The 22,063-nt window shown below is 46.5% G+C and overlaps 1 long non-coding RNA gene across 1 annotated transcript in view; it reads right to left on the bottom strand.

Moving 5' to 3' along the window:
* The window catches only part of LOC136633332 (uncharacterized), a 33,863-nt gene extending 12,735 nt beyond the window's left edge, over positions 1-21,128 (bottom strand). The window contains exons 1-2 of the long non-coding RNA XR_010793257.1: positions 21,045-21,128; positions 7,534-7,554 (exon numbers count right to left, since the gene is read on the bottom strand). This is a non-coding gene — a long non-coding RNA (uncharacterized lncRNA). The remainder of the gene's footprint in view (positions 1-7,533; positions 7,555-21,044) is intronic.
* Positions 21,129-22,063: the final 935 nt, after the last annotated feature.

Genomic DNA, 22,063 nt, shown 5'->3' on the forward strand with positions numbered 1-22,063 from the left:
ATAATATCTTTTATCTCATCTGTGGTAAAAGTGGTGTTCAGTTCGGATTCCCAACGGGCAATAAAGGAGGGTTGATGTTCGTTCAGTGTCAGGGTCCTATAGATTTTAGAAATTGGGCTTTTAATGGGTTGGAGATTCCAAAATAATTTGTGAAATGGTAAATTCTGATCTGTATCTATAATATCTGGAGAATGCAATACAGCCGAGTCCCTAATGATACGTAGGTCTCCACTCTTGAGTAGAGTAAATTTGTTAGGAATTAGTGTGAGGAATGGAGTATGCTGATCTGAGGTACTAATTTATGCTTAAAGGTAAGATTAGTTAAGTTAAGGGATTTTGGATCTCCTTGAGCTTAGCTTTGTTATATGGGGTGGACCAGAGCGATAATTTCTGGTCATTGTTTAGTGAAAGAAGTTCTAGTTCCGGACAGAGTTTAGTACTTGTTTGGCGAGTCAGGTCCACCATGCGGTAAAGATGTGATGCAATCCAGTTCTGTTCAAAATCTGAAAGCCCTATTCCACCGTATCTTTTGGTTTTCACAAGCGTTGCATGGTTGACCCCGTGTCCCTTACCCTGCCATATAAACTTTGCTACTAGGCTTTTAAGCTTGGTGAAGAAAATCCGTGGAACTCCTATTAGGAGCGTTTGGAGCACATATAATATTTTTGGCAAATAGATCCTCTTAATTAAGTTCTTTCTGCCGAAGCAGGAAATCAGCAGAAAGCTCCAGGAAACAAGATCCCTCTCCATTCTCTCGAGAAGGGGTACAAAATTTAAATTGTACAGATCTGCTGTACTCCGAGATATTCTTGCCCCTAGATATGTAATTTGTTTGCTTGAATTTTTAATTGGCGAGAGTTTTAGAATTTCTGACCAAGAATCGTGTTTAAAGTTTATATTTAATAATTCAGATTTTGAAGGTTTAGTTTAAAGTTGGAAATCTGACCGAAATTCTTGAATTCATGCAGAATATGGGGGATTGCGGTTTTGGGAACCATAAGGAAAAACAGCATATCGTCTGCATAGGAGGCCGATTTGTGTTCCCTGGAGCCACCCCTCTTACCTGCAATTTTGTTATTTTGTCTGATTCTTTCCAAAAAGGTTTCCATAGTTAAAATAAATAGTCGAGGGGAAAGAGAGCAGCCCTGTCTGGTTCCATTATTGATTTGAACTTTAGAAGAGAGGTCAGAGTTAATTTTAATTCTAGCCAAGGGGAGTACAAGGCCATGATCCTATCAATGAATTTTTCGGGGAAGCCAAATTTTAAAAGGGACATTCGCAAAAATAACCACTCAACTCTATCAAAAGCCTTTTCGGCATCCGTAGTAAGAAGGACTAGTGGAGATTTGCTATGATGTGCTAAATGTATTAAGATGCTATGTTTGCTTCTCTATTTGATACAAAGCCAACTTGCTCAGAGTTGATCAATTCGGGCAGAATCACTTTTTATTCTGTTAGCTAAAATTTAGCGTATATTTTGATATCATTATTGATTAAGGATATGGGTCTACAATTTCTGCATAGGGAGGAGTCTTTTCCTTCTTTAGGAATTAGTGTAATGTGTGCCGTCAATGCCTCTTTTTGGAAAGGGTTTTCAGCAGTGATGGAGTTAAAATAATGAACTAGATGTGGAGTGAGGGTCTCTTTAAAGGTTTTAAAGTATAGGGAACCCAAGCCATCTGGACCAGGACTTTTTCCGTTTGGGGCTGATTGGATAAATTCCTCCACCTCCCGAGGGGAGATCGGCTCAAGGAGCGGTTGTAATTGAGTTATAGATACACTGGGGAGTTTGACCGAGTCTAGGAATTTGTGTATTCTTTGCTGTTTGATTGATAGGTGCTCTATGGAGTTTTGAATGTTATATAAGTCAGAAGAGAACTCATGAAAAATATTTGAGATCTCTGATGTTTTGTGATGTATCACTCACAGCATTTTTGTCTTTCATTTTAGGAATGAAAGCTTTGGCATTTTGTGTCTTAATTAGGGCTGCAAGTTTTTTCCTGCACTTATCCGAGAAAGCATAATGCTTATTATACCTTGCAAAGAAAAGATACTTCTCAGATTTTTGGTTTAGAATCTCTTTTAACTTGATACGCAGATCAAATAATTGGTTTTCATATTGAAATGAGACATTTTTCTTATTACAAGTTTCTATATGTTTGATCTGCTCAGTGAGAAAGGTGATCTCTCTCTCTTTCTCTTTCTTTTTCCTTGCGCCCAATTCAATAAACAGGCCTCTTACTACTGCCTTATGGGCCTCCCAAAGGGTCGTGGGATTGCATGGTTCTATCTTGTTCTCCTCAAAATAGTGTTGTAGACCTTTTTGTATATATTCAATATCCTCTTTGTTCTTTAAAAGGCTCTCATTTAATAGCCAGTGGGACAGAGTTCTCTTTTTGGGGAAGATGGCTATCTTCATGAAAATCGGAGCATGATCTGAGCATAGAATGGAGTCGTAGAAAGTTTTGGTGATTGAGTCTAAAAGAGAGTGCTTAACATAAAAATAATCTATTTTTGAGTATTTTTTATGAACCGGGGAATAAAAGTAATAGTCTCTTAGGTCTGGATTGAGAACTCTCCAAGGGTCTACCAAGTGGATATCGGCCAACAATTTTTTTGATTTTTCTAATTTTAGAGAACGGGGCTGCTGAGGAATCACTGGACGTGTCCAGGGTGGGGCTGAGTGGCACATTGAAATCCCCCTATAATAAGATCTCCCTCAGCAAATTCTTGCAAATGTTTGGTGACTGCAGTTAAAAAGGCGTTCTGATTGGAGTTAGGGGCATATATATTTGCTAGGGTAAATACTCTGTCACCAATTGAGCCCTTAACAAAAATAAATCTGCCCTCTGGGTCAGCTAAAACATTCAGTGTTTGGAAAGGAACTCTTTTATGTAAGACAATAGCTACACCTCTATGGCTTTTTCAGTATCTGGACCAGTAACAAATAAACACATTATAACCTTTTGCTGCTGGACCAGAGTTAGGGACAAAGTCTTTTCTGGTGCCAGATTCTCAAACAGAAATTAGAAGTTTTGCGGGACAGCACAAGAAAAGCCACGACTCCCAACGTAGTCTGTAAATTCTGCAAATAAAAAAAAGATAAGAAAAAGCAGAATCAAATAAGCACATGCCAGATAGGAGGCAAACAGTGAGATCAAGGAAGGAGGAAGCGTCACAAAGAGCCTCTTAGTTGGATGTTTGGTGTGGCATTCAAGTATTGTCATTAGGTAGTCCTTTTCTGGAGGATTTGGTTGGACTCCTATCTTGGATGCAAGATTTCTTAGTTTTGGTGTAGCTGATGACTAATTCTCGCAGGTTGGGAGAGCAGGCAGGTTCAGGAAAGCTTCGGCAGTAGTCCAATCCGATATCTGAATGTGGTTCAGGTCCAGTTTGGATAAGACGTGGGGAAGATCCTCAGGATTTCTGATGGTCCATGTCCTGCTAGTGCCAGATATCGCCAAGCCAAAGGGGAATAACCATTTATAAACTATTGCTTTGTCCCTTAGGGCTTTGGTAAGAGGCTGAAGTTGTTTCTGGGATAAAGAGTCAATTTAGATAAATCTTGGAATATCATAAGCTCCTTGTCGGCATATTCTATTTTTTTTCGCTAGTCTAGCTTTGAATAGGATCACTTCTTTAATTTTGAAACTTTGCAGACAGCAGAGTATGTACCTTGGCCTATTTGCATTAGTTGATCTTGGTCTAAAGACACAATGTGCCCTCTCCATGCCTAGGTGGAAATCCTCGGTTTTATTCAGAAGCTCTGTGAAGATAGCTGATAATACTGTTGGTATTTCTTTGTCTGAGACCGATTCAGGGATTCCCCTAACTCGAATGTTTCTTTTCAAGCGATTTTCGAGGTCATCGATTTGTAGTTTCTGGAAATAAGATTATTTTTGTTTGTCAATGAGAATCTCTGTCACCCTCTCGGAGTGATGCACCACTTCAGCGTAAGTGACTTCCAGGGTTTGCACTCTTAAGTGAACTTGTTTGACATCCTTTCTCAACTCTGAAATGTCCTCTTTGATTGTCTTAATGAATTCCCTGAAGAGATATCTTATGCACTCTTTGGTGCATAGCACTTTAATATAGTTTCTCAGATCCGAGTCATTTCATGTATGCGCCTCCTCTTCTGAATCACTGTCCAGGTTTGAAGGTGGGGCTGACATAAATATAATTTTATCTTGTTCTGAGGTAGTTTTTGTTCCTATAGGTTTTGAGCAATCAGGCATAAATCTTTTCATTATTTTTTTTGCTTCCTATTGATCTGTTAGGCATTTTAGAATTTTTGCCTGTCTCCGAGCCGGCACTTTTGGTATTCTTCCTCATTGTATCTGCTTTCTTATGTCACTACATTGGGAGGAGAGATAATTTTTCTTCACATTGGTGGAATGTTTTCTAGTGATTGCTTTGGGAGAGGGGGGGGGGGGGGGGGGGGGGCACTGCCGCAGACGAACGGTCCTTATTGCAAAGGAGAAAGGAGTGGTTTTGCTCTTCTAATTAAGGGATAGACTTATAGGTCCATATTTTCCCCTGTCTGGCGAAGTAGAGTTATATTTTTTATTTATATTTGTTTATTTATTTATTTGACACACTCTGAAGACGGAATGAATGGGGATTAAGGTGTTGCTCATATCAGTTTTGGCCACTAGATGGTGCTGTGGTGTATTACACTGTAGGCAGAGGTGTGCCCCAGTGGAGCTATCTGCAGCATAAAAAGTCCTGAGGCGTTAGCTTCAGTCCTGCTGGTGGGCTTCAGCTAAGATCAATGCTGCAACAAAGCAGGGATGGGGGTCTCTCTTGAATTTCACTCTCCCCTGCCTTTATAAGCAAGCACTGGGAGCTGGATGTAGTCTCCTTCCTGCTCCCTCCCCTTACACTCATGGGATCCCATGAAAGAGGAACCCCAGTTAGCCAGTTACACCTCCAGTATGGCCGGTGATGAAAGTTTGACTAGAGAGAGCGCAATGTGTATCTTATCCAAGTTGACTGAAATGTTGGCTCAGGCTCTGGTACTATACCAGTAATACAAGCAGAAGAGAGCTTTGAGATATGGAAAGATCATACACTTCAATGTTTGAGGGAGTACCCTGAAGAGGGTTAAAGACAGTGTATTAGTGAGAGCCTGCGGTCTCCTGCTGCAGAATTTATTTGCTTTTTCAGAGACATTCACAAAGTAGTAAGTTTGTCTTAAAAGCTGTGTCTTAAAGTTTGTAAAGGACAAATTTTACCAGGTGAACAGAACAACCAAGCATGGACTTTCTCAAGAAAAACTAGAGCTACAAGTGTTTCTTGTACTTTGGAAAATTTTCATTTTAGGAGGAGGAGGAAATATGGCGAAAGCAGGAGTCTGAGAGTAGAAACAATTCCACCAACAACAACAACACCTTGAGGGCACAGAAGTCAGGTGAAATTCATGCTTGGTTCAAAGGTCAGGCAATCCACGTTGTCTGTGGACAGGTGGATGTATCTGTCAGTTATCAAACCTCCAGCTATGCCGAAACCCCTCTCTGATATCACACAGGCAGAGGGACAGGCAAGTACCTATAAAGCGCAAGCTCTGGCCACTTGTTCAGCTTAGACACCCATAAGTCATAAGTGCTGCCTGTGACTATGAGTCTTTCCCAGGGCTGTTGCTGAAGACTGTGATGGGCTGAAAATACTATGCCACAGCTCTGTTCGACTTTCCCTGCCAATGGTGGTGGTGCAGATACAGTGGCTTCCTGCTCATGAGCCGCAGATCTGTGATGCATTGCGGATGCATCTCTGCGGCCATAGAAAAATGCTCTGTTCAAGCTGCTTAACAGTCTGTCTAGACCTTCTAGGAACCCCCCAAAAACCTGAGATTGCAGTGAAAATGATCTTCAAGATTTGACCTTTGATGCCAGCTGGATATCTGCAGCATTGGCAGAAGTGAAGTGGGTGGGCGGAAGTGAAGTCAGCGGGAGCCGGGGAGTGGGAGAACGCTGGAGCAGCACACGAGCTGCAAAAAGACCAGAGGGCCTGCTGGAAGGATATATCCAGTGGCTGAAAAGGAGAGAAGAGGAGTAACAGTCAGCGGAGTGTCATGGCAGGAGGCCAGACAGTGCGGCCGCCAGAAGAGAGGTCCTGCAGGTGACATCATCGGAGCTGCAGGGGAGCTGAAAAGTATATTCTGTGTGTGTGTGTCTAAGTGTGTGTGTCTGTGGGTCTAAGTGTGTGACTGTGACTAAGTGAAGGGGTATAAGAGTGTGAATGTGTAAGTGTAGAAAAACAGTGTGAGTGTCTATGTGTGGGGTGTAAGTGAAGTATGATTGGGTGATTGAAGGAGAGCAACTAGTAAGTGTGCGAGCATATAAAAAAAATTAAAAAGTGTGAGCGGTTGCGCACGAGCAGAGGTGTGTGAGCAGTTGCATACGAGCGGAGGTGTGTGAGCTGTTGCGTACGAGCGGAGGTGTGAGAGATAGGGACGGGGAGCGTAGGGCAGACTAGACAGATCATAGTGGTGGGGGACTCATTTATTTGGGGGACAAATAGGGCAATCTTCCATAAAGACTGGGATCGTCGAACAGTGTGTTGTCTTCCTTGTGCTCGAGTTCGACACATCGCTGATCGGATTGACAGATTACAGGGAGGGGCTGGTGAGGATCAAGCCGTCATGGTACAATGAGTACGTACCATGGCACATTGGCACGAATGAACAAATTTCATTTCACGGTCGGCTGATATGCACTGTGATCTGATGCATTTGGATTTCAATGCATGAGATCACATGGGCGTATTTCTGAGACGTGAAAACGCCCGGCCAAGCCAATATAGCTCCAGGCGTTTTTATGTCGAGCCCAAAAGATAGTCCTGGAGCTATCTTTTGGGTTGTAATACATGGGCCACTGCATGGGCTCAGCGGCCATAGGTGGGAGAGAGTTTAGCTGCGTGGCTGCTAAACTCCCTCCCTCTGTTCTCCTCTTCCCCAGGCAGGCTGACCTCTCTTCCTGCCCACTCGTTCTAGGCAATCGGAGGGGGCGGGATGGGGGCGTAGCCAAGCGGCAGTCCCCTATGCCTCCTCCAATTCATGCTATAAACAAGGGGCCGGGGTGGAGCTTAGTGACCTGTCCCCACCCTTTGTCCATAACCATCAATGGGAGGAGGTAGGACAGGTCAGTGCTTAGCTCTACCCCCCCCCCCCCCCCATTGCACAGAACGAGCGGGGAGGAAGAGAGGTGAGCCTGCAATGGGAAAGGAGGGGAAATGGGAGATAGCCCGGTGAGGTCGGCGCATTTGCACTGGCCTCACCAGGCCATATGAACGGGCACACAAACGTTTGATTTGTGCGCCCGTTCACCGTTTTTTTCACCCCAAACGTAGCGCATATCAGCCAGCCGTGAAAACGGCTGGCCGATATGAGCTCAAGTAAAAAAAGACTAAATCACATATTGATGACTGTTTCACATCCATTGTGGGTTGGGCAGATGCCAAATAATGAAAATTGGGTCACTGCCCAATACGTCTGTGTTATAAAATAAAGGGTGGAAGAAAAAGTTGGTAGCTTACCTTCTTGTATGAGAACCAACACTAAAAAAGAGAACAGGAAAATAATTATCAGATATCATATAGTCCTGGTACATTGGAGGTTATTACAATTTAGGGCCACAATTAGTGTAATTGTATAACTAACAGGTTTTTACTATAATTCAAAAAAGTTTTCACTATTATAACTTAATGTTTATTTACCCCCTAAGTGTGGGTTACACGAACGTGTTTTTGTAGGTGCATATGCACGCACAAAAACACGCTTGCATTTGCAACATTGCATTCCCTACGGTGTGTTCACATGTCTGTACTTTGCAGGTGCGTGCCTGCAAAGATAGGTGATGCGTGTACGATAGGGAATGCATGCATTGTTTTCAATGCAGCCGCGGCTGCTGCCGGCGGCGCAATTGAAGACGATAGTCTGCCGGCACCCCTGCATTCTTTTTCAGGGCAGGGCTTTACATATAAGCTCTTCCCTGAAAAAGAAAAGTTTTGGTGTAAAAAAAAAAAATGCAGGCATTCTCTCCAATGGCACCGCTGTTGCTGCTGGCGGCTCCATTGAAGACAACAGTCTGCTGGCACACCTGAATTGTTTTTCAGGGAAGAGCTTTAGATATAAGCCCTTCCCTGAAAACAAAACATTTTAGTGCAAAAAAAAAAACTTACCTCTCCACCACTGTCGTGACCCCCGCGGGCATGAAGAACACATCTGCCGCATGCGGCAGATGTTTCCTTCACCCCCGCTAGTTAAAAGAATTCCCTGCTGTTACATCTGCCACATCTGTGGCAGATGCAGCAAAGGGAATTCTTCAATTCTATTGAAGAATCCTGCTGCCGGCATCCCGCCAATGTCTTTTCAGGGAAGGGCTTCGTAAAGCCATTTAAAAAAGTGTATTTAAAAAAAATACTCACCTCCCTTTAGCTACTGGGGCTCAGCCGCGACTTCTGGCGCTGTCTCTGGCTCTGTAGTACTGATTTAAAATCCACGGCTGCTGATAGCTGAAGACAGCAGTGCAGAGCCGGGGACAGCGGCAGAAGTCGCCGCTGAGCCCTGGCAGCCGTCAATGGCTTTTCAGGGAAGGGCTTCATAAGCCCTTCCTTGAAAAGCCTTTTAATATGGTGTGACAAAAAAAATCTATACTTACCTGCCGGGGCACAGCCGCGACTTCTGACGATGTCCCCGGCTCTTTAGTACTGAGATATCAGCAGCTGGGGATTTAAAATCCCCGCCTGCTGGTAGCTCTAATTGCGATTGGCTGAGCGCTTCAGCCAATCACAATCAGAGCTACCAGCAGACGGGGATTTTAAATCCCCGGCTGCTGATAGCTCAGCAGCGCTACAGAGCCAGGGACAGCGGCAGAAGTCGCCGCTGAGCCCTGGCAGCTGTCAATGGCTTTTCAGGGAAGAGCTTCATAAGCTTTTACCTGAAAAGCCTTTTAAAATAGTGAAACAAATGTGGCAGATGTAGCAGCAGGGAATTATTTTAATTAGCGGGGATGAAGGAAACATCTGCCACATGCAGATGTTTTCTTCATCCACGCGGGAGACACAGCAGCAGCGGCTGACAGGTAAGTAATTTTTATTTATTTTTTTCTACTTTTAATTGGCTTTTCAGGGAAGAGCTTATGAAAAGCCATTGACAGCTGCCGGGGCTCAGCAGCTACTTCTGCCGCTGTCCCAGACTCTGTAGCGCTGCTGAGCTATCAGCAGCTGGGGATTTAAAATCCCCGCTTGCTAGTAGCTCTGATTGTTATTGGCTGAAGCGCTCAGCCAATCACAATGAAAGCTACCAGCAGGCGGGGATTTTAAATCCCCGGCTGCTGATAGCTCATAACTACAGAGCCAGGGACAGCACCAGAAGTCGTGGCTGAGCCCCGGCAGCTGAAGGGAGGTGAGTAGTTTTTTTTTTTTAATGCACTTTTTTAAATGGCTTTTCAGGGAAGAGCTTACGAAGCCCTTCCCTGAAAAGCCATTGACGGGATCTGGCAGCAGGATTCTCTACCGCAGCTGTCATGTATGACAGCTGCAGTTGAGAATTGAAGAATTCCCTTTGCTGCATCTGCCACAGATGTGGCAGATGTAACAGCAGGGAATTCTTTTAACTAGCGGGGGTGAAGGAAACATCTGCCACCTGTGGCGGAGAGGTAAGCTTTTTTTTTTGCACTAAAATGTTTCTTTTTCAGGGAAGGGCTTATATGTAAAGCCCTTCCCTGAAAAATAATGCAGAGGGCCGGCAGAGCATTGTTTTCAATGGAGCCGCCGGCAGCTGCCGTGGCTCCATTGACAACAAGCACGCAGCTGTGTTCACACGTGTTTTTGCTCGTACCTAGGTGCGGACGTATGTACGCACCTAAGTACGCACAAAAACACGCTCATATGAACGCACCCTAAAGAGCACATTTTTTTTCTGAACATGTTTTTTTTAGTTCATAACAAAAATATGTCAATGAATGAAATTTACTGCGGATTGAGATCTGGAGAGAATCTTATGAATGATCCTGACTGTGACCTACGATTCATCACCATCAGTGGAAATTTTTGTTACTTTCATCAGAGGCATGTCAGGCAAGAGATGATAGGGGAAGGGCAAACTTTTAAGAAGGGATGCAGAGCCAGCTACAGGCAGTATTGCTGGTACATTTTTGTCGCCCGACAATGCTGCCTCTAGCTGTGAAACATGATGGGAGTCTAATAGGGTTCATACTGTAATCACACTGTGTCATACACTTAGGTGGCCTGCAGACGGCCGGGTCAGATCCGGCAGCGAGAATTCTCGCCGCGGGACCCGACCCGAGCGCCTGCACAGAGCAGCGCGTACTCACCCGCGCCCCGCAGCTCCGGATCTTTCATGTGCCAGCTGCCGGGCAGCCGGCGCATGCGCACACCGGAGCCGTCGGCCGGTGAGTGACGTTTCTGTGCGGCATGCTGCAGTTTGTTTGCCGCGTGAGATTTTGCGCGGCCAAACCGCAGCCGTCTGCCTAGAATTGCGTTTGGTAACACAATCGTATGGCAGCTTCCAAAGGCGGAAATTCAGCGGGAAATCCTGCCGTGGAATTTCCACCCATCTGCAGGCGGCCTTAGTGTACAAGAGGAATAATATCTGTAGTCAGTATTTGGCAGAAGCGAGTTTGAGCTCAGCCCATCTGCTGCTATCACAGACACTAGTGCCCACAATTGGAAGATGTCAGTTTCTTCCTGTGAATTAGAGGAAGGAAAAAGTGTGAAATAGTCACTGCCTTTATATAAATAGTAATTTTTACTTAAATACATCTGTGGTTGACCACGAGATGCGTCATTAGGACCTTAGATTGGATGATGCCATGTGTGATACTGCTTATAAATGCCCCAGTGCTATGCATCTTGTCTTCTGCATGTCGTCTACTAAACCCAAGAATTAGATTTTTACAGTCATTATTAAAGGGATTGTTCCATCTGTATAACTACTTTCCATGTGTCCTATTAAGGCTTATGGAAATGATAGAAGGGTGTATCTCACTTTGTGAGCCAGAGAGGAGAATTGCTGTAAGGGGAAGATATTACCCTGGTGAAATCAACATTTATTCTACAGATAATATCACCAGGTATTAGTCTATGTCTACAATGTCTACAAGTCTTGGGGTGCTTTTAGACAAAGCAATTTATCCTTCATAATATGAACTGGTTTTGTTATTTCATTGTTACTATATGTAAATATCTCATCAGTTGTCAGTAGTTGTAAGAACCCTTCATATATACAGACACAAAGTATTACAGGTCACTTTATCACAGTCTCTGATAGAAGTACATATACCGTACAAGTGTATAACAATGTACACTGAAGGTGACAATGCAGATAATAGACATTGTCAGTCATAGGACATAGTAAGGACCGATCACTATCGGCATGATGATATTCTTTCCGGATCTCAATCCACAGGATATCTATATATATAAAGACGAACGCCCTCACTGACTCACTCACTCACTGACTCACTCGCCACTAATTCTCCCACTTCCCGATGTCGTGGAAACATGAAATTTGGCAAAAGCAAAGATAATGTCATAAATAGGAAAAGTAAAGAGGTCCCAACTCGATTCTTCAATTCTAGCGCAAAAGAATTAGCATCCAAATTTTACGTAATAATTAGAGATGAGCGAACGCGTTCGTCCGAGCTTGATATTCGTGCGAATATTAGGGTGTTCGGGATGTTCGTTATTCGTAACGAACACCATGCGGTGTTCTGGTTACTTTCACTTCCTTCCCTGAGACGTTAGCGCGCTTTTCTGGCCAATTGAAAGACAGGGAAGGCATTACAACTTCCCCCTGCAACGTTTAAGCCCTATACCACCCCCCTGCTGTGAGTGGCTGGCGAGATCAGGTGTTCGCCTAATATAAAAGTCCGCCCCTCCCGCGGTTCGCCTCAGATGCCTGGTGAGTTAGATGAGGGACAGTGCTGTTTATACCGGAGCTGCTGTAGGGAAAGAATTGGTAGTTAGTGTAGGCTTCAAGACCCCCCAAAGGTCCTTATTAGGGCCACTGATAGCTGTGTGTTGGCTGCTGTTAGCAGTGGCAAATTTTTTTTTCTCAAAATCGCCTCTGCAGACCGTTGCACCTGGCATTAGGGACAGAAGTGCTGCATAGGCAGGGAGAGTGTTAGGAGTGAGTGTAGCCTTCAAGAACCTCAACGGTCCTTTCTAGGGCCATATTTATCCGTGTGCAGTACTGTCCAGGCTGCTGTTAGCTGTGCTGCATTTTTTTTTGCTTCTCAAAATCGCCTCTGCAGACCATTGCACCCTCCATTGATACTGCAGGGAAAGAATTGTATAGGCAGGGCCACAACACAGTTATTATTCATAGAATATACGCAGTGCTGCCTTTTGGTGGAAAAAAACTGAAAACAAATCTATTTGTCCAGCCTCTGTCCGTCCTAAGGGCGGTGGACACGTGTGAGCTGCTTGAACAACATTGCTAAATCAGACGCACCCAGCTACGCTTTACTGCTGGCTTCGCCATTTGCTTTCCTTAATTGGGAAAAAAATACCTGCTCTCCAAGAGTTATAATAACTCTGCTACCCTCACGTTCTGTGACACATAAGCAGGGACACAGCACAGTTATTAAACTTAGATAATTCATTCACTAGAGGCAGTGGGGCCTTTCGTTTTCCAAAAAGGGCAAAAATTATATTTGGCCTGCAGTCTTGCGCCAATTTATTTCCTGCCTGTGAAATCAAATCACTGGTAATACAGCATGCTGAGGGGTAGGGGTAGGCCTAGAGGACGTGGACGCGGCCGAGGACGCGGAGGGCCAAGTCAGGGTGTGGGCACAGCCCGAGCTCCTGATCCCGGTGTGTCGCAGCCGACTGCTGCGCGATTAGGAGAGAGGCACGTTTCTGGCGTCCCCACATTCATCGCCCAATTAATGGGTCCACGCGGGAGACGGTTATTAGAAAATGAGCAGTGTGAGCAGGTCCTGTCCTGGATGGCAGAAAGTGCTTCGAGCAACCTATCGTCTACCCGCAGTTCTGCGCCGTCCACTGCTGCCAATCCGAATCCTCTGTCTGCTGCTCCTCCTTCCTCCCAGCCTCCTCACTCCACTACAATAACACCTGCTCAGGAGCGGGAACACTCCCAGGAACTGTTCTCGGGCCCCTGCTTAGATTGGGCAGCAGCGGTTCCTCTCCCACCAGAGGAGTTTATCGTCACTGATGCCCAACCATTCGAAAGTTCCCGGGGTCCGGGGGAAGAGGCTGGGGACTTCCGCCAACTGTCTCAACAACTTTCTGTGGGTGAGGAGGACGATGACGATCAGACACAGTTGTCTTGCAGTGAGGTAGTAGTAAGGGCAGTAAGTCCCAGGGAGCAGCGCACAGAGGATTCGGAGGAAGAGCAGCAGGACGATGAGGTGACTGACCCCACCTGGTGTGCAACGCTTACTCAGGAGGACAGGTCTTCAGAGGGGGAGTCAAGGGCATCAGCAGGGCAGGTTGCAAGAGGCAGTGCAGTGGCCAGGGGTAGAGGCAGGGCCAGACCGAATAATCCACCAAGTGTTTCCCAAAGCGCCCCCTCGCGCCATGCCACCCTGCGGAGGCCGAGGTGCTCTAAGGTCTGGCAGTTTTTCACAGAGACGCCTGACGACCGACGAACAGTGGTGTACAACCTTTGTCGCGCAAAGCTCAGCCGGGGAGCCAACACCAACAGCCTCACCACCACCACCATGCGCAGACATATGATGGCCAAGCACCCCGCAAGGTGGGACGAAGGCCGTTCACCGCCTCCGGTTTGCACCCCTGCCTCTCCCCCTGTGCCCCAACCTGCCACTGAGATGCAACCCCCCTCTCAGGACACAGGCACTACCGCCTCATGGCCTGCACCCACACCCTCATCTCCGCTGTCCTCGGCCCCATCCAGCAGTGTAGTTCAGCGCACCGTTCAGCCGTCGCTTGCGCAAGTGTTCGAGCGCAAGCGCAAGTACGCCGCCACGCACCCGCACGCTCAAACGTTAACCGTCCGCATAGCAAAATTCATCAGCCTTGAGATGCTGCCGTATAGGGTTGTGGAAACTGAGTCCTTCAAAAGTATCATGGAGGCGGCGGCCCCGCGCTACTCAGTTCCCAGTCGCCACTACTTTTCCCGATGTGCCGTCCCAGCCCTGCACGACCACGTCTCCCGCAACATTGTGCGCGCCCTCACCAACGCGGTTACTGCCACGGTCCACTTAACTACGGACACGTGGACAAGCACAGGCGGGCAGGGCCACTACATCTCCCTGACGGCACATTGGGTGAATTTAGTGGAGGCTGGGACAGAGTCAGAGCCTGGGACCGCTCACGTCCTACCCACCCCCAGAATTGCGGGCCCCAGCTCGGTGCTGGTATCTGCGGAGGTGTATGCTTCCTCCACTAAAGCACCCTCCTCCTCCTCCTCCTCCTCTGTCTCGCAATCAAGATGTGTTAGCAGCAGCATGTCGCCAGCAGTCGGTGTCGCGCGGTGTGGCAGCACAGCGGTGGGCAAGCGTCAGCAGGCCGTGCTGAAACTACTCAGCTTAGGAGATAAGAGGCACTCGGCCCACGAACTGCTGCAGGGTCTGACACAGCAGACCGACCGCTGGCTTGCGCCGCTGAGCCTCCAACCGGGCATGGTCGTGTGTGACAACGGCCGTAACCTGGTGGCGGCTCTGCAGCTCGGCAGCCTCACGCACGTGCCATGCCTGGCCCATGTCTTTAATTTGGTGGTTCAGCGCTTTCTGAAAAGCTACCCACGCTTGTCAGACCTGCTCGTAAAGGCGCGCCGGCTCAGCGCACATTTCCGCAAGTCCCACATGGACGCTGCCACCCTGCGCACCCTGCAACATCACTTTAAGCTGCCAGTGCACCGACTGCTGTGCGACGTGCCCACACGGTGGAACTCTACGCTCCACATGTTGGCCAGGCTCTATGAACAACGTAGAGCTATAGTCGAATACCAACTCCAACATGGGCGGCGCAGTGGGAGTCAGCCTCCTCAATTCCTTTCAGAAGAGTGGGCCTGGTTGGCAGACATCTGCCATGTCCTTGGTAATTTTGAGGAGTCTACCCAGGTGGTGAGCGGCGATGCTACAATCATTAGCGTCACCATTCCTCTGCCATGCATCTTGAGAAATTCCCTGCAAACCATAAAGGCAGCTGCTTTGCGCTCGGAAACGGGGGCGGGGGAAGACAGTATGCCGCTGGATAGTCAGGGCACCCTCCTGTCTATTTCTCAGCGCATACAGGAGGAGGAGGAGGAGCATGAGGAGGATGAGGAGGAGGGGGAAGAGACAGCTTGGGCCGCTGCTGACGGTACACCGGCTGATTGCCTGTCATCCTTTCAGCGTGTATGGCCTGAGGAGGAGGAGGAGGATCCTGATAGTGATCTTCCTAGTGAAGACAGCCATGTGTTGCGTACAGGTACCCTGGCACACATGGCTGACTTCATGTTAGGATGCCTTTCTCGTGACCCTCGCGTTGCACGCATTCTGGCCACGACGGATTACTGGGTGTACACACTGCTCGATCCACGGTATAAGGAGAACCTGCCCACTCTGATTCCCGAAGAGGAAAGGGGTTCGAGAGTGTTGCTATACCACAGGACCCTTGCGGACAAGCTGATGGTAAAATTCCCAGCCGACAGCGCTAGTGGCAGAAGGCGCAGTACCGAGGGCAAGGTAGCAGAGGATGTGCGTAGATCGAGCAGCATGTACATCCCAGGTAGTGCAACAGTCTTTAAGGGCCTGGCCAGCTTTATGTCTCCCCACCAAGACTGTGTCACCGCTCCCCAGTCACGGCTGAGTCGGCGGGAGCACTGTAAAAGGATGGTGAGGGAGTACGTAGCGGATCGCACGACCATCCTTGGTGACGCCTCTGCCCCCTACAACTACTGGGTGTCGAAGCTGGACATGTGGCCTGAACTAGCGCTGTATGCCCTGGAGGTGCTTGCTTGTCCTGCGGCTAGCGTCTTGTCGGAGAGGGTGTTTAGTGCGGCTGGGGGAATCATCACAGATAAGCGTAGCCGCTTGTCAACCGACAGTGCCGACAGGCTAACACTCATCAAGATGAACAAAGGCTGGATTTCCCCAGACTTCTGTTCTCCACCAGCGGACAGCAGCGATACGTAAGCAATACGAAGGCTGCACCCGCGGATGGAAGCTACGTTCTCTCTCACCATCCAAAACGGGGACATTTCTGCTTCATCAATCTGTGTCTAATATTCCTCCTCCTCCTCCTCCTGCTCCTCCTCCTGAAACCTCACGTAATCACGCTGAACGGGCAATTTTTCTTAGGGCCACAAGGCTCACTCAAATAATTTTTCAGAACAATTTTTATAAGTTTCAATGCGCTTAAAAGCATTGGAACTTTAACTTGAACCAATTTTTCGTTACACTGGGCTGCCTGCAGGCCTAGTTACCACTTAAGCCACATTAACCAAAGCGATTAATTGGTTTCACCTGCCCTCTTGGCTGGCCATGGCCAATTTTTGGGATGTACATTAGTACTGTTGATACAGCAATTTTTGTGGGCCCTCGCCTACAGTGTAATCAAATTAATTTTTAGCCCACCTGCATTACAGCTGACGTTACCTCAGCTGTGTTGGGCAATGCAATGGGATATTTTTATGTACCGCCGGTGGGTTCCAGGGAGCCACCCATGCTGTAGGTGCACACTGAGTTTTTAATACATCTGTACACTTCTAAAGAACCCGTCTGACTGGGCCATGCAGTGTGGGCCGAAGCCCACCTGTATTATGCACGACATTACTACCTCAGCTGTGTTGGGCAATGCAATGGGATATTTCTATGTACCGCCGGTGGCTTCCTGGCACCCACCCAGGCAGTGGGTCCACAGGGAGTTTAACCTACATGTGTCCACTTGTAAAGAACCCCAGTCAGACTGGGGCATGCAGTGTGGGCCGAAGCCCACCTGCATTAAGCACGACATTACTACCTCAGCTGTGTTGGGCAATGCAATGGGATATTTCTATGTACCGCCGGTGGCTTCCTGGCACCCACCCATGCTGTAGGTGCACACGGAGTTTTTACTACATCTGTACACTTATAAAGAACCCCAGTCAGACTGGGGCATGCAGTGTGGGCCGAAGCCCACCTGCATTAAGCACGACATTACTACCTCAGCTGTGTTGGGCAATGGGATATTTCTGTGTACCGCCGGTGGGTTCCAGGGAGCCACCCATGCTGTGGGTCGACAGGGACTTCACAATAGGGAGTTGTACCTGCCTGTGTCTATGAATTAAAAAGCCCGGTCTGACTGGGGCATGCAGACACCTTGACAGAATGAATAGTGTGTGGCACATAGGTTCCCCATTGCTATGCCCACGTGTGCAGCTCCTGATGGCGGTGGCACAGGATTCTATTTCTCATTGCTTCTGTACAGCATTGTGGGCTATCGCTCCGCCACTTTTAAAGAGGGTCGCTGCCTAGCCGTGCCAACCTCTGCAGTGTGTGCCTGCGGTCCCTCGTCATGGCAGACGCAATTCTAAATAGACATGAGCGTGGTGTGGCATGAGGGCAGCTGAAGGCTGCCCAGGGACACTTTGGTGTGCGCTGTGGGGGGGGAGGGGGGGCGGTTGGGCAGCATGTAACCCAGGAGAAGTGTCAGTGGAGTGTCATGCAGGCAGTGATTGTGCTTTGTTGGAGGTAGTGTGGTGCTTAGCAAAGGTATGCCATGCTAATGAGGGCTTTTCAGAAGTAAAAGTTGTTGGGAGGGGGGGGGGGGGGCCCACTCTTGCCGGTATTGTGGCTTAATAGTGGGACCTGTGAACTTGAGATGCAGCCCAACACGTAGCCCCTCGCCTGCCCTATCCGTTTCTGTGTCATTCCCATCACTTTCTTGAATTGCCCAGATTTTCACACATGAAAACCTTAGCGAGCATCGGCGAAATACAAAAATGTTCTGGTCGCCCATTGACTTCAATGGGGTTCGTTGTTCGAAACGAACCCTCGAGCATCACGGGAAGTTCGTTCCGAATAACGAACACCCGAACATTTTGGTGTTCGCTCATCTCTAGTAATAATCTAATTCTCTCACTTCCCGATGTCGTAGAAACATGAAAATTGGCACGAGCATCGGCGATATACAAAAATGCTCGAGTCGCCCATTGACGAACTCTCGAGCATCACTGAAAGTTCGACTCGAGTAACGAGCACCCGAGCATTTTGGTGCTCGCTCATCTCTAGTCGCAACCGAATTATTCAATTCTAAGCGCAAAGGAATTAGCGTCCAAATTTTACGGACGTAATCTAATTCATTTCCCGATGTCATAAAAACTTGAAATTTGGTACGAACATTGATTATGTCATAAAAAGGAAAAGTTAATGGGTCGCAACTCGATTATTCAATTCTAGCGTAATAGAATTAGTGTCCAAATTTTATGTGCGTAATCTAATTCTCTCACTTCCCGATGTCATAGAAACTGGAAATTTGGCACGAGCATTAATTATTAACTAATTATTAACTAGAGATGAGCGAGCATACTCGCTAAGGGCAATTGCTTGAGCGAGCATTGCCCTTAGTGAGTACCTGCCCGCTCGAGAGAAAAGGTTTGGGTGCCAACGCAGGGGAGCGGTGGGTTGCGGCAGTCAGCAAGGGGAGAGAGGGAGAGAGAGATCTCACCTCCGTTCCTCCCACTCTCCCCCGCAGCTCCCTGCCCGCCGCCGTCACCCGAACCTTTTCTCTCGAGCAGGCAGGTACTTGCTAAGGGCAATGCTCGCTTAAGCAATTGCCCTTAGCGAGTATGCTCGCTCATCACTAGTCCCAACTCAATTATTACATTCTAAGCACAAGAGAATTAGCGTCCAAGTTTTATGTAGGGAAGCTAATTCTCTCCTTTCCCGATGTCATAGAAACCTGAAATTTGGCACGAGCATTGATTATGTCATAAATTGGAAAAGGTTTTGGATCCTAACTCGATTATTCAATTCTAAGCGCAAAAGAATTAGTGTCCAAATTTTATGTTTAGAATCTAATTCTCTCACTTCCCGATGTCATATAAACTTAAAATTTGGCACGAGCATTGATTATGTCATAAATAGGAAAAGCTAATGGCTCCCAACTCGATTATTTAATTCTAGCGCAAAAGAACTAGCGTCCAAATTTTGCGCACGGAATCTAATTCTCCAACTTCCCGATGTCGTAGAAACATGAAATTTGGTACGAGCATTGATTATGTCATATATAGGAAAACCTAATAGGTCCCAACTCGATTATTCAATTCTAGCGCAAAATAATTAGCATCCAAATTTTATGTACGTAATCTAATTCAGTTACCGATGTCATAGAAACTTGAAATTTGGGACGAGCGTTGATTATGTCCTAAATAGGAAAAGCTAATGGGTCCCAACTCGATTTTTCAATTCTAAGCGCAAAAGAATTAGCATCCAAATTTTACGTACAGAATCTAATTCCCTCACTTCCCGATGTCATAAAAACATGAAATTTGGCAACAGCATAGATTATGTCATAAATAGAAAAAGTTAATAGGTCCCAAATCGATTATTTAATTATAAGTGCAAATGAATTAGCGTCCAAATTTTACGTACGGAATCTAATTCTCTCAGTTCCCGATTTCAAAGTATCTTGAAACTTGGCACGAGCATAAATAGGAAAAGCTAATGGGTTACAACTCGATTATTCAATTCTAAGTGCAAAAGAATTAGCGTCCAAATTTTACATACGTAATCTAATTCTCTCACTTCCTGATGTCATTTTATGTAAAGGAAATGTTGCATTGTTACCTCCACGTGGTGTTTCCTTGGTAACGCAAGAACCATGCAAAATGGTGAACATATTTTTTTCCTCTGTATCTCTAAAGTAACCACGACTTCATAAGCTTTTCCATGTGAACACCAGATAAACACCAGTACCAAATTAACGCAAAGTCGGGTATATCAGCTAGTTATATATATTCACACATTTTTGTTGAAAACTAAAAATAATGTTTTAAAAAGGTGGTAAATAAAATTTATATTTTATTAGCATAAGTGGCAATTAGTAATATAGTAACTAATAATTTATTAGTTATATGTTTATTGATATAAATACCCACCTATAACCTTTGTTCCTTTACTGAACATCTATTGAATTAACACTTTAGTGTAGCTAATTACCATGATAGCAATTTCTACTTATACTTTACATAACAGCATCCATAGCTTTTTGAGTACAGATACAGGATCACTAGTTTTAGTTCTGTTCAGCTGAGCGTCCATGTGTTTTCCATGGGGACAGTGCAGAAAGCTGCTGCAAGATAGTTCTGGTGGGGCTTATCTCCAGGAATATGAACAGGACCCGGCATTACATTTACCATGGCTGATCTTTCTTTCCCCAACATCATCAATCATGTTAAAGTCGGTAGACCCCCATACACATCCAACAGTCAGATGGTTTGGCTCAAAATGGTGGGTTTCAATTACTTTTATTTAATGCGTACAACAACTTTAAATATATCAGAGCTTGAAATGAGCTGTACCCCTGGGAGTTTGGCAGAAGTAGGACAGGTTGTAAGTTCAAACTGAGAATAATACTGGCTCAGGAAAGCGGACAAAGCATATAGTTGGGTGTCCATACTGTAGCAGACAGATGTGGTCAAACCTCGCCCACCCATGGTAAGCAAAGGCCACATGGATTTGTAGGTAATATTGCCCTATTACCAGCAGAATTGTGTGGCCATTAGCCACAGTGGGTGGGCAGGGTGTTGGCTGTATGGGGCGGCTGCTGCTTATTGATCTATTGGAAGAATTATCACCACAGTCCAGTCATGATAAATATCATGGTCTCCGCAATAACTTTACTTAATTTAGCAACACAACCAACAGTGAATTGTACATAGTAATGGAGTTATATGATGGATAGTCACATCTGACACTATACATTGCACAGCCGTATAGAGGGACATATGATGGGAGACTTGGTGTGCAGACCGGTAACTTGTAGTAATGTCCAATATTATATGACATTATTGAACCCCTCCTATGGTTCCCCATCAGACAGACACCAACACACATGAAGATGATTGTACTTACAGAGTAATAGCATGGACATCTGTGTGGGCATGATGGATGGAGACAAGGCTGCCGCATTTAAAGAGGGAAGTTGGTATCTGCTGGTATCTTCCTGTGAAGTAAAAGAATTACGACGTGTGAAATAGTCACTGTCTTTATATAAAAAGTAATTTGTATTTAAATACATCTGTGGTTGACCATGAGATGCGTCATTAGTAGTGATGAGCGAGCACCAAATGCTCGGGTGCTCGTTCCTCGAGTCGAACTTTTCGCAATGCTCGAGAGTTTGTTTTGAGTAACGAACCCCATTGAAGTCAATAGGCGACTTGAGCATTTTTGTATGGGACCGATGCTCTGCATAGCTGATGACTTGTCAAGCACCAGAAAACATCAGAAAGTCATGGAAACACCACAGAAACGATAGGGAAGGGCAAGGGCAGCGTGCATGGCTGCATCTCAGGCTCCCAGGTCCCACTATTAAGCCAAAATAGGGACAAGAGTCTGGCGTCACCCCCCTAACAATTTACTTCGGACAAACCCTTATTAGGAAGGCACACGCGCTCGAACATCTTAGCTAAGCACCACACTACTTGCAACCAAGGACAATCACTGCCTGCGGGTGACACCGCTGCCTCTTCTCCTGGGTTACATGCTGGTATTGCTTTCCAACCCACTGCGCAGCGTTCAGCTGCCCTCATGCCACAAGCTCGCTTCATAGCCACACCACCCTCATGTCTATTTATAAGTGCGTACTGGATGAGGAGGAACCAGAGGCACACACTGCAGAGGGTTGGCAGGGCCAGGCAGTGGCCCTCTTTGAAAGTGTGGGCGATAGCCCACAATGCTGTTGAGAATGGATGAGAAATTGACGTACGATCATCATTCCAATCCTGTGCCACCTCCGTCACAAAATTGTCTGGAGCCGCAAATATGGGCATAAAGGGGAGTTAGGTGCCAGCACTTCTTCACATCTCCACAGTGCAGCAATACTCTGTTTGGGAAGCACGTGAGCGGGCCCAGGGTCAGGCTTGGTCCCAGAC

The sequence above is a fragment of the Eleutherodactylus coqui genome, chromosome 6 (genome assembly GCF_035609145.1).
Source record: "Eleutherodactylus coqui strain aEleCoq1 chromosome 6, aEleCoq1.hap1, whole genome shotgun sequence".
In the NCBI taxonomy this organism is placed as follows: Eukaryota; Metazoa; Chordata; class Amphibia; order Anura; family Eleutherodactylidae; genus Eleutherodactylus; species Eleutherodactylus coqui.